The sequence below is a fragment of the Haliotis rubra genome, unplaced genomic scaffold, assembly GCF_003918875.1.
Source record: "Haliotis rubra isolate DU_JTF1 unplaced genomic scaffold, ASM391887v1 Scf361, whole genome shotgun sequence".
NCBI classification, from domain to species: Eukaryota; Metazoa; Mollusca; class Gastropoda; order Lepetellida; family Haliotidae; genus Haliotis; species Haliotis rubra.
Genome location: NW_025767037.1, coordinates 331,234 through 343,105, shown reverse-complemented (window position 1 = coordinate 343,105; position 11,872 = coordinate 331,234).

Sequence of the window (11,872 nt, the reverse complement as noted above, 5' to 3'; positions counted from 1 at the left end):
TTACACTGGCCTTAAAGGAGAATGAATACAAACGAAAACAAAAAAATTGATATATTGTAAAGTATATGCTATAAGTCACATTCCGTGATTAAAATTGAACAAAAAGTTTGTAAAATAGCAATAAAAACACAAAGACGTACTCGTATTTCCGCCTATTACGGAAACACCCGACAGTTAATGAGCAGAGGGGGTATCACATGACATGACGTCATAAGTGCCTGTTGCTGATGGCTTCCTCTTTTAATTTTACCTCACAACTTAACAGTGTCCGTGGAAGCTGAAGCAGTAAAAGATGTTCCTGATGTCATTTCTGAAATGGATGTTAGACTGTATTAATACGATCCGATTTTACATCTTGCAAGACAATCTTCCACTGAAGATGAAGAAGAAGAATCAAGCGAAACGGAGGTCAAAATAAATTTTAAAATAGACCATATCATTTAACAAGATTACTATTTGTCAGCAAAATGTCATACAGTTCCAGCCAGCAAACTCCCCCCAAGAAAATATATGACCAGTCACTAAGAATTATTTTAAAAAAATTTGATAACAGTTCATTTTGTGTCAAATGGGTGACTGTAGGGTGTCTGGAAATTAAAAACAAAATAATTATGCTTCAGACGAGGGAAAATAACAATTATCTGCTCCAAAAATTACACTGGAATTATTTGGTTGCAAAAAATTAGGATCCAAGTTCTTATTAATAATTATAACGTATCAAGTCTCGATACAAGATCCCAGCCTGGTCGAGCAGAGATAATATTCGCGATGCAGATAAGTTATTCCCCGAAAACTGGTAAATTATAAAATACTAGTCAGGACCACATATGTTTTTCACCATTGTTTGGTTATGGAAATAGTTATGGTACTCGGTCAAAGCCTTAGAATGACATCCTGTCAGCCAATGAGAATACAGAACGACGTGCGTAATTGGACAAAATGGAAAACAATGAAAGCAACAAGTACTTCATGATTTGCCGTTGTATTCGGCAATGTTTCGAGTTGACTGCATCAGTTAGGGCTCCAAACCGAAAAGAACATTATAGCAAAACATTTTCAAGCTCATGTGAAATCTTTTACTGATTTTGATAATATATACCAGTCGAATCAGTCGAACTGCCCCAGGTACAAAATGCCCCAGCAAATTTGGTCATTCATGCTAATTTGTTCAAATAATTGAATATATGCCGTAAATGCATAGTTTTTGTCAACTTATTATGATATTATGTTCTTCATATAAAAGTTATTAGGAAGTAATATTTCTGATAAATGCTCCATTAGTGAACTCATAACTATGTATATACTTATATATGAAGAACATAGTATCAAAGTTGACAAAACTATGCATTTATGGCCTATGTTTATCCATTTTAAATAAATTGGGGCATTTTGACTACCCCACTGGGGCAATTTGACCAAATTTGCTGGGTCATTTTGTAGCGGGGGCAATTCGACTGGCAATCGGACTTGATTAATTTATGTTCAAAATACCACTGACAGTAAGTTGTTACAGGGAATGATGGAGTATAAATGAATCTCTTGGGTACTTTTTCCTTCTTCAGCCCAGCTAGGGGATTTCCATACCCCATGCATGCATGTCTCTTTCGTATGCGTCAGACTCGGAATGATCGGTGCATTTCTCCTGCCGAAATCTGTCATTTCACTTGGAAAACGGAAGAAATGGTGGTTCTTTCCCATGTTCGATGATTCCGTGCATCCCCAGGCAACGCAATACACCATTGTACCATTTACAAAACTGACAGAAACAACACGATTTGTACTACTGTAGCGCTTGGTCTTTGGCAATATGGCGGACTCCAGGCACATTTGACGTCACGAGCGGAAAGGTCACGTGGGTTCCAGCGAAATATGCAGAATGGCCGAATCTGAGAGATTTACAGAAACTGTTATCGCAATTAAAACATAATTATACATAATTTCTAATTAAAAATTTGGGAATATGTTTCTGATGACTTTATCTTTCACCCAGCAAATTATTGCAATTCACTCGTATTCTCCTTTAAGATGATCAACTCGCATCCTCCACGAAGATAAGTGGAAGAGTTTTGACCAGTTTGCTGCACACAAGGGTATTTACGGCTGTGAAAGCATAACATCTGCAAGTAGCAGAGTACCTGTGTCATCTGCTCCAGCATGGGACCTCAACATAATGCTGCAATGCTATAGTCCTTTCCTGAACATATGGATCATTCCAGGTAACTAGACATTGAGGCGTACTAGTTTGTCTAGAATCCACGAAATCTACATGATTTACTTCTTTTATTGACTTAAGAGAAGGTGGTCCCCCAATTGTCATCAGGATGTTTTGGCTGCAGTAGAAGAAGCCGTAAGAAGAGTTCCCAGGGGATATATGATCAGTCACAGTGAATCCCGCTAGGTGGCTGACCCACCACCTATTCTGTCGGATTCGGTAAGCAATATAGCATAAGTCAGGGTAAGGAAAAATATGTAATTTTTATGTTAAAATTGATATTTTACACTTATCCTGACTCATTATCTGAAGGGCCCTCCCAACAGCACTACTCAGCACTACGCTGCAGGCCCTAGTGTGGGCATATTCAGGAAAGAGTGATGAGAGCTTGGCTCAGGTCTGGTGAGACTGCTTTGGCAGGAAAGTGGGGCTACGATGGGTGAGTGAATTTTGACTGTTCTTGGGAACAAAGGGATTCAAGTTTCCACGTAACCGTCGAAAGGGAAATGGAGATAAACAATATAGGATGAGTCAGGATAAGTATAAAATATCAGTTTTATCATAAAAATTACATTTTTTGTCAATATCATGTAAAGTTTTGTAAATCATCAAATTTATATGTGTGTCAGGCATGTGGCCATGTCTTCATTGGTTGTATTTGGGTGACATGCCCCAAACACACTGCAAGTTTTATGTACAGTTTACGGGCTATGACTTACAGAATTTATGACACTGCACCTGGCAACAGTTGGAGTCCAACTGTTCTGTTTCACAGATAGCTTAAAGATTATCACAGCAGATCAATGTATTCTGAAAATGTACAGTGAAAACGTACCGATGAAATTCTGCTCTTTAAATGTTCAATTGGCAAGGTAAAAGTATGAGGATTCACAATCTTAATTTCACTTTATTTGATTTACTTTTTTGTTTAAAGTGAAATTCATTGGTACGTTTTTACTAGGGCTGTGCAATATTATCGGTAAACTGGTATATACCTGTACGGTATCTCGCGATACATTTATCGCGATATGGTTCAGATTCTGTAATATATTGGGTCATCAAGAGTTAGCTCCCTTTACATTATCTGCCCTTGATTTCCAAAGTAAAAAAATGTGCTCTAAAAGTGCCAAATATACTTTTATTTCAATGGGAGTATCTTTATAAGTTGCTCCAAAAATGCCAAATATTCTACCTACATTTTGTGGGTTTGAATGGTTTCATATGTGACATTTTGGAGGAATTAAGGGACCACTCATAATTTATGGCTTGGGGGATGATGATGATTTTTATGGAGAAGCATGTACAATGTGAATGATCCCCCCTAAAACTTATGTACAAAATAAGTGACCCCCCTCTGCATGTCATGTACAAATTCAATGATCCCCCCTCCCCTTCACATAATTTCTTAGCATTATTAGGGCTCCTTGCTGCAAAGCAGGAGACCTATTGTAATCGTTAATGTTTTTATTATTATTTATTATTCCACCGTATTTTGTTCCACTCCTACAAAGAGCACCAGTAGACAGAATCGCTTGAATTTTTTTTACCCAGATGCCCACCGAGGTGTAGATATTCCCCATAAAAATCTCAAGGCTCTAGGCATTTCCGCAACCCATAACTCTGATTGCATGATGTCTAGAACTTTGCACATTTGCACATATAGTGTATATACATCCAATATGAATATCCTCGAGCTATGTTGCGATGTCTTGATTAGTTACGGATATCTAGATTTTTGCTTTTGTTGTTTATGTTTTACTAAAATGTATCTTTAAAGAATCGCAGCGTCATTACTATTTCAACTACGCAGATAGTATCTGGCAGCATGTAGTAACTTGATGTGCTGAACATATTTTGTTCTTTGGTGCATGTCAAAATGTGAACCGTTTGGCAGCCATATTGGATTTCGGCAGATTCTGATGACACTACTCTAGAAACAGCGTAGCTGCTCCGATTCTGCAAAGAAAGACATGAAAATTGCGTGGTTTGGCAGCCATATTGGATTGACAATTGCACAAATGGATTTAAAAAAACAATCGCAGTGTCATTACTATTTCAACTACGCAGCTAGAATCTGGCAGCATGCAGTAACTGGATGTGCTAAACATTTTTTGTTCTTTGGTGCATGTTGAAGCCCATTTCTGGTGTTCCCCGCCGTGATATTGCTGAAATATTGCTAAAAGCGACGTAAAACTAAACTCACTCACTCACTCTTTGGTGCATGTCAAAATGTGAATGGTTTGGCGGCCATATTGGATTTTGGCAGATTCTGATAACACTACTTTACAAAAATTCAATATCCAAAGCAATAATCTCCGAAACTACAAGTCCAATGACTACCAAATTTCTGGAGCAGCTCTGGAATCCGATTACCTTCAATTTCAACTGCAGAACCCATTGGGCTAAGAGGCACCGTTTGGCCTCCATATTGGATTTAAGGAAATTTCACGTTTTTGACGGATAGGCATTTCCGCAACCCATAACTCTGATTGTATGATGTCTAGAACTTTGCACATTTGCACATATAGAGATTACTGATTATGCGAATAATTGACCGCGCGATGTAGTCTAAACTGTCAATTCCGCGAAAATTGCACCCCGCAAAAATAAGTACGTTTACAGTATATACATCCAATATGAATATCCTCGAGCTATGTTAGCGATATCTTTTTTATGTTGTTATTCAAAGCAATTTTTATTATATGTATGTCCCTTTTCCAGAGCGCCATCATAGTTGTTGATAAAAACATCTGTGCAACATTATTCATGTGAATTCAGTGTATTTTAGGTAAAAGGGAAAAATAACGTTTGACATTTGCCCCAAATGAACGAAAAGAGTGCCAAACAGACTCAACCACAGCTCAAGGCACACCTCACCAAAACTCGGGCAAAAAAGGCTTGATAAATAATACTCTACACTCAAAACCCCAAAGTTTGGACAGATGAAAAAAAAATGGGCACTACTTTATATCACCGATAGCCCTGGGATACATTTCTGAATGTGTCATAAATTTCTCCCACATTTACTATACGGCAGATTACCCGTGCAAAACATGCGACAGTCTGAAGAAAAGCGCGGGGACGATTATGGCCGCTCATTCAAACATGCACTCGCGCTGTTTGTTATCGATTCCCCACAGACGCAGGCAAGTTGTACACGTTTGTCACTGTGTCAGCAAGGATAGCACTGGAAAACTAATAGGTAAGTACAGTCAGCTCTCGTTAATCCGACCCTCATTAATCCGACAATCACGTTAATCCGACAAAAAAATTACACAAGAAAAAAAATGGTGATTTCCAAAAATTTCCAATTTGGAAATATCATATTTCCAAAAATTTCCAAAATTGGAAAGATGATGTTTCCCAAAGATGATGTTTCCAAGGCTTGGAAATTTGTGGAAATTTAGGAAGGATTTTACCACTACTTCTTTCAATTTCTCCTTTTTCCCAAGGATCCCCGGCCCATGAGTGTATAGACTGAACTATTTCACGAATCTTTTGATCTGTTAGAGTTCTTATTGTTGATATACATAATGAATCTTGCATGTAACATATTTATTCATGAAAACTGCAGGAATAAGCCCTATTTTCATATTATCCCTTTGTGCTTGATATCAATGCAACTGCGTCTCACGCGTGAAGTGTTTTATGTTTAGAGTAAGTGTTTAGAGTAAGTGTTTACTATTAAGCCGTCCTATGCACGACCAACTAGGAACCAATTCTATATATTAGTTTAACTTCACTCATCTGCATTCTTCTTGTTCTATGTGTCAAAAATTGATATTGACTGTTCTATTTACCGCTAGTATGGCGAGCATTTTTAAAAGTCAGTTTCAATTGTATGTTTTAGTTGTTATCCACAAAAGCGCAAATATGTTTAATTTTTTTTCCCTCTCAATGTTCGTTTGAATACAAATTCCATACACCTACGCTATATGGACTATATAACAGTGTACCAGATATACTGACTGACTGAGTGTATTACATGCCATAAAAGTGAACCCGTGCCATGGCGTAATGGGGTATTCCGTGAAGTAGGATTTTGTTATTACAGTATAATCTCATTCATGTTGCGTCGGTTTTGTTATACAGGATTAAGACACTATGTGTTATAAAATTCTGAACTTGTTTTGAAATGAATTCCCATTTTACTGAATCATAAGTGTATCTTGATTAATGTGATCATTTAGAAGAAGTACGTTACAGAATGTTTTAATAAAACATTCATTATAGATCAAGAGAAATCAGCCCACAAGCTCACAGATGATTCCAGAGACAAATATACATTTGAAAGATTCCAGATTAGACAAGACATTAATTTCATAATAAGCCAGCCAATAGACTTTATGTTAATATCCCAGTTACAGTTATTTTGAAGGGTCAAGTCTAGATGCTTGTGATTATCTCTGTCTTGAATTATCACATTGTAAGGTCAGGTTGGATGCTTCTGTTAAAGGTCACAAGCAACGTAAAACACAACATTGCAGATTCTGATACCTTTCGGTATGGACTTACCGAAACAAATCGTCAAAAATGCAAATTCAACTTATAAAGTTAAAAAATAACGCGATGAAAAAAACCGCGCGAAATCGGAGTTCAAAAGTTTCACTAATTTTCCCCCGACTTTTCTGGGGAAAACGGGTTTCAACAGCTGGGCTGCGCTCATAGCACTTGCACAGTGAAATAGGTTCGCGCAGCTTGGAAGCGGGTTGTCGGGTGAATACTCGGTGAAGGCTTTGGTGTGAGCTATTTTTCTAATGTTTTGTTGATATCTCACAGGCTCGAGCTTTTTATATGTTATGACAGTAAATTAACTGTTTATATAATTTCATTTGTCTATTTCACCACACGTTCTTCTTACCGAGTCACTTTCTCAGTTCGATGCTTAAAAGCAATGTCATTATTTAGCGTTGTACAGAATTTCTAACTGTGATATAGATATGTCGTTGTCACAGACAAAACTCAATGTCTTGTTTTATTGACACCTGTGTGTCTGCCTGCCCGTCTGCTAATGACAATATTCAATACACAGCTGCTATCACTGATCACATGCAATTTGAACTTAACACCAATCAGGCTATACACCATAAACAAAATGCATTGATTTATGGCCCGAGTTCGGTCTCTGTCACATTATGTAATTACACAGACAGGCAGGTGTGATACTTGAACACATGACATGTTATGATGTCTGTTGATTGCAAAATGTTATACACAAAAAATGAGCATGTATTTACAAAACCCAACATCTCTATATATACACACACAATGAGCCGTGAAGGCATCTGCAAATGAACCAGCCGTTACACTTGAGTGCACACCCACCCGCTCTGACTGGGTTCGGTATCCGGGCTGCTTCGTTTCTTGGGAAGTAAACCGAAGTACACAATTTTGCACTTTTGATTTGCGATTGTACGCTTATAATTTTGTTTATATGTTTTTTCATTACCAGCAATGTATATTATATGTCATGAATAAGTGATAATTGTGTTTTAATTATGTTTGATTTTTTGTGTGCATGTGACCTTTAAGTTTTCTACTAAACTGTAAAATAGGTTTGTCGCTGTGGTGACAATTATATACGTTTAAAAATGTTAAAACCTGCAATGAGAAAACGACGCCACGCCAATAGCAACTCCATGCTTGTTTGATAGGTATTCTTGTCGATGCATAGAGAAGGGTTCCCATATTCATTCTTGTATCATTATCGAGATAAAGGGTAGGTTAGACATTTGGGTCAAGGTAAAAATCGTTTGATGTTTGATGTTTTGACAACGGTGTTCTGTTGTTTTAAGGGATTCTACAAGATTAAAAAACGTGTTCACTCAAGGAAAGAAATAAGACATGTATACCAGACTACCAGTATGAGATTGAATCCATGTTAGTGAGTTCACACAGTCACTTTGATTTATAAATTAGTTCACTCAATTCATAAGTTGTGAGTTATTCATTTTCTTGCAGAAACTTACTATAAGAATTTTGGAAATGACAGTTTTCACCATTATTTCCACAAATTCAGTTATGGTAAATGCACAGTTAGACTAGAAGTTTCTTCCTACTTTTCGTGGTTGAAGATATCTATGTGTAAATGGTTACTGGTATATGTTCATTATGAACAAGAGGAAAAGGAGAGAATGGATCTCATGGAGATGCAGTCAGAAAGACTGCAGAGCAACAGTCTCAACATTGAACGACTTAATGTCTAAAATTCCTGGAGACCACAACCACGGACCAGTACACAACGAAGTCAAGGAAAATCAAATCTCAAACAGATTGTAACAAAATAACGAATATTTTTTTTAAAAAGGTAAGAAGTATTCCTAACGTTATGTTAAAGGTCACATGCAACGTAAAACACAACTTTGCAGATTCTGATACCTTTCGGTATGGACTTACCGAAACAAATCATCAAAAATGCAAAATCAACTTATAAATTTGAAAAATAACGGGATGAAAAACCCCGCGTGAAATCGGAGTTCAAACGATTCACTAATTTTCCCCAAGCGCTTTGGGGAAAAGTGGTTTCAACAGCTGGGCTGCTCTCATAGCACATGCGCAGTGAAACAGGTTCGCGGAGCGGGTTGACCGGTGAATACTCGGTGAAGGCTTTGGTGTGAGCTATTTTTTTTTAATGTTTTGTTGATATTCACAGGCGCAGAGCTTATATATGTTATACCAGTAGATTACCGATTTAACTGTTTATATAATTTCATTTGTCTATTTCACCACACGTTCTTCTTACCGAGTCACTTTCTCAGTTCGATACTTAAAAGTAATGTCATTATTTAGCGTTCGATCACTGACCACATGCAATTTAAACTTAACACCTATCAGGCTATACACCATAAACAAAACACATTGATTTATGGCCCGAGTTCGGTCTCTGTCACATTATGTAATTACACAGACAGGCAGGTGTGATACTTGTACACATGACATGTTATGATGTCTGTTGATTGCAAATTGTTATACACAAGAAAATGAGCATGTATTTACGGTTCATTGCCGGGAAGGCTAAAATCGTGACGCTTTCGGTTCAATGAGCGTAGCCTTCGCGGTACTTGCAATGCAATGTTATGGTTACAAAGAAAACAGGATTAACGTGGATGCTCTTTAATTTGGGCACATACAAAACTGTTAATACAGCTATACGTTTTCATTTTCAGTATACAGTTTCTTGAATTCGACATGAAATTGTCATTATCCATAGTAAATCACATTTCTGTCAATCTACGTCGAGCTTAAGACAATTTGAGAAGTTCAGACACGTGGTCTGTGTAGGCGATGTCCCCGATGATGTTGTTCACAAGGCCCTTCAGGATTAAGTTAACTCTAACCTGCGCACCTGCCATCACGAATATGTGTATGATAGTTCGGTGTCAGTTTGCAACTTAAATATTATAGCAATGTTTTTCGAATTAAATACATCTGAAATAAAAACGCCACTTAAATACAGGTCTAACCAAGCGAAGAAGATAAAGATGCCTGCTACATATTGAAGTTGGAAGGTACCATAATGTACCTAGGGAAGAAATAATATGTGTCCATTGTTTATCTTTAAATCTTAATCGAATAGAAGACTGGTTCAAGTCTTAATAAAGTCTATGTTCTATTCTGTTCTGATAAATCTCTATACAGTGTTCACGAATACGTCTGACCCTTATAACAATGTTTTCCGAAAAGTCTAACCAGCCCCAGTGTCAGACTGTATATTTCTCAATGGCATGGATTATTATATGGGACATGTGACACCTGTTTGCTGTTTATAAATCTTATGTTTGTTTATAATTTCATTAGCACTGCCGGAAATGCTAAATCTGAAATATGTGTTTTAGCCTTGGGTCCTGTGAATTTTCAATGGGTCAGACAGACATCTGAAACTTACAAAACCCAACATCTCCTTTATAAACATGATTTGTGAACACTGCTATTATAACAATGTTTTGAAAAGAAATGTATCTACTCCTGGCATGGATTATGCTTCCAGCACGTTATCTCTTTAGCTTGGCAGTACTCCACCCAGCTCTCCGGAAATCTATACATTTTAGCCTTCGGTATCCACCGTATTTACAAAACCTGCATCTCTATATATACACACACAATGAGCCGTGAAGGCATCGGCAAATGAACCAAGTTACAAGTGCACACCCACCAGCTCTGACTGGGTTGTTATCCCGGCTTGTTTCTAGGAAGTAAACCCAAGTACAAAATATTGCACGCTTGATTTGCGATTTTGCGGCTTTTTTTATATGTTTTTCATAATCAGAATGTATATTATATGTCATAAATAAGTGATAACTGTGTTTTAAATTATGTTTGATTTTTGGTTGCATGTGACCTTGAAGCAATCCACTCCTTTGATGATCTCCTCGGTGCATTATCGTGATAATGACATCGCGAGATATCGAACGAGCCTACAGCTCAGCAGGAACAGAAATCGTGACAATTGTTGTGAAAAATGAAAGCTATATGTTCTCAAAATCTGCTGTCATTTAATTTTGTCTCCTGCTTTGCCTAGCCTCGAAAGCCTGGGCCAAATGCCACCTGGACAAATGCCACCTAGGACAAATAAAAATAAAAAAAACCACCAACACAATAACATTTTTAAAAAGTCCATGAAATCAAACTTTTACATGAAAATCAACTTTTTTATCAAAGTGAATATATATTTTTAAGAAACCAAATTATTCATCAAAGTCTACATAATTTTACAACAAAATCAACATTAAAATCAATATGGGTGGTAATTGTCCTCTCTCTAATGGTAAAATAACTGGGTGGCATTTGTCCGGGTGGCTTTTGTCCTGCTCCCCTTCCGAGTTACAACTTGTTTTCATAGACGATTCTGTCGTAATTGCCTGGTGTCGCTGGGTCTTATTTGTTTGAGCCAGCCGCTAGTGATAGTGAAAACTATGATCAGCCTGGCTCATCTCGCACATTAATTTCTTCAACCTTAACAGTCGACATTAATTGGATCCCATCAATGCTTATTTGAAAATTTCCCCAGTAGTTCTTGTCTGATTGTATTAAAGTATCAAAGCAGTGTGGGCTTTTGCAGGTTTTCTAATGCCTGGATGGTATAATGACTGATCATAATTGATCCCATTTCTGTAGGTTTTTTACCTCGATATTTATTCACGTCATGTAAAAATATGATGTATAATATTAAAAAATGACATTTGATCTATTTGAATCCGTAAACTAAACAATCCCACTTTGCCATTGCTAGAAGACTGAAAATTTACTTAGGTAAATAGGTACATACAGTTTTAGCATGCAGCAAATGCTTATATGTATTTCTTATGCAACAATGAAGTTCTGTCGGTATTCTCAAAATAGAGTCGGCCCATAGGTTTTCACATGCAATTAAAATTGCATGCAATACAGCAATTAATACTCCCTTGTTGTAAACCTACACATGTTATTTGTCATCATTCACTTGATGGTCAGTTAATGAATTTAAAACAGGTATAATTAGTGGTAACACCACTTAGATAACCCGACAAAGGTTCCCATTTTGCATTTCTTGTGTCTGGAGTAAATACTAAACATTATAAACATCGATCAAAGGATTAACCGATAACAAGCTGATTGATTAATTACTTTTATCTTACACAGCGGATTTGTCAAGAGGTAGTGTTTATGTATGTAGATTTACTA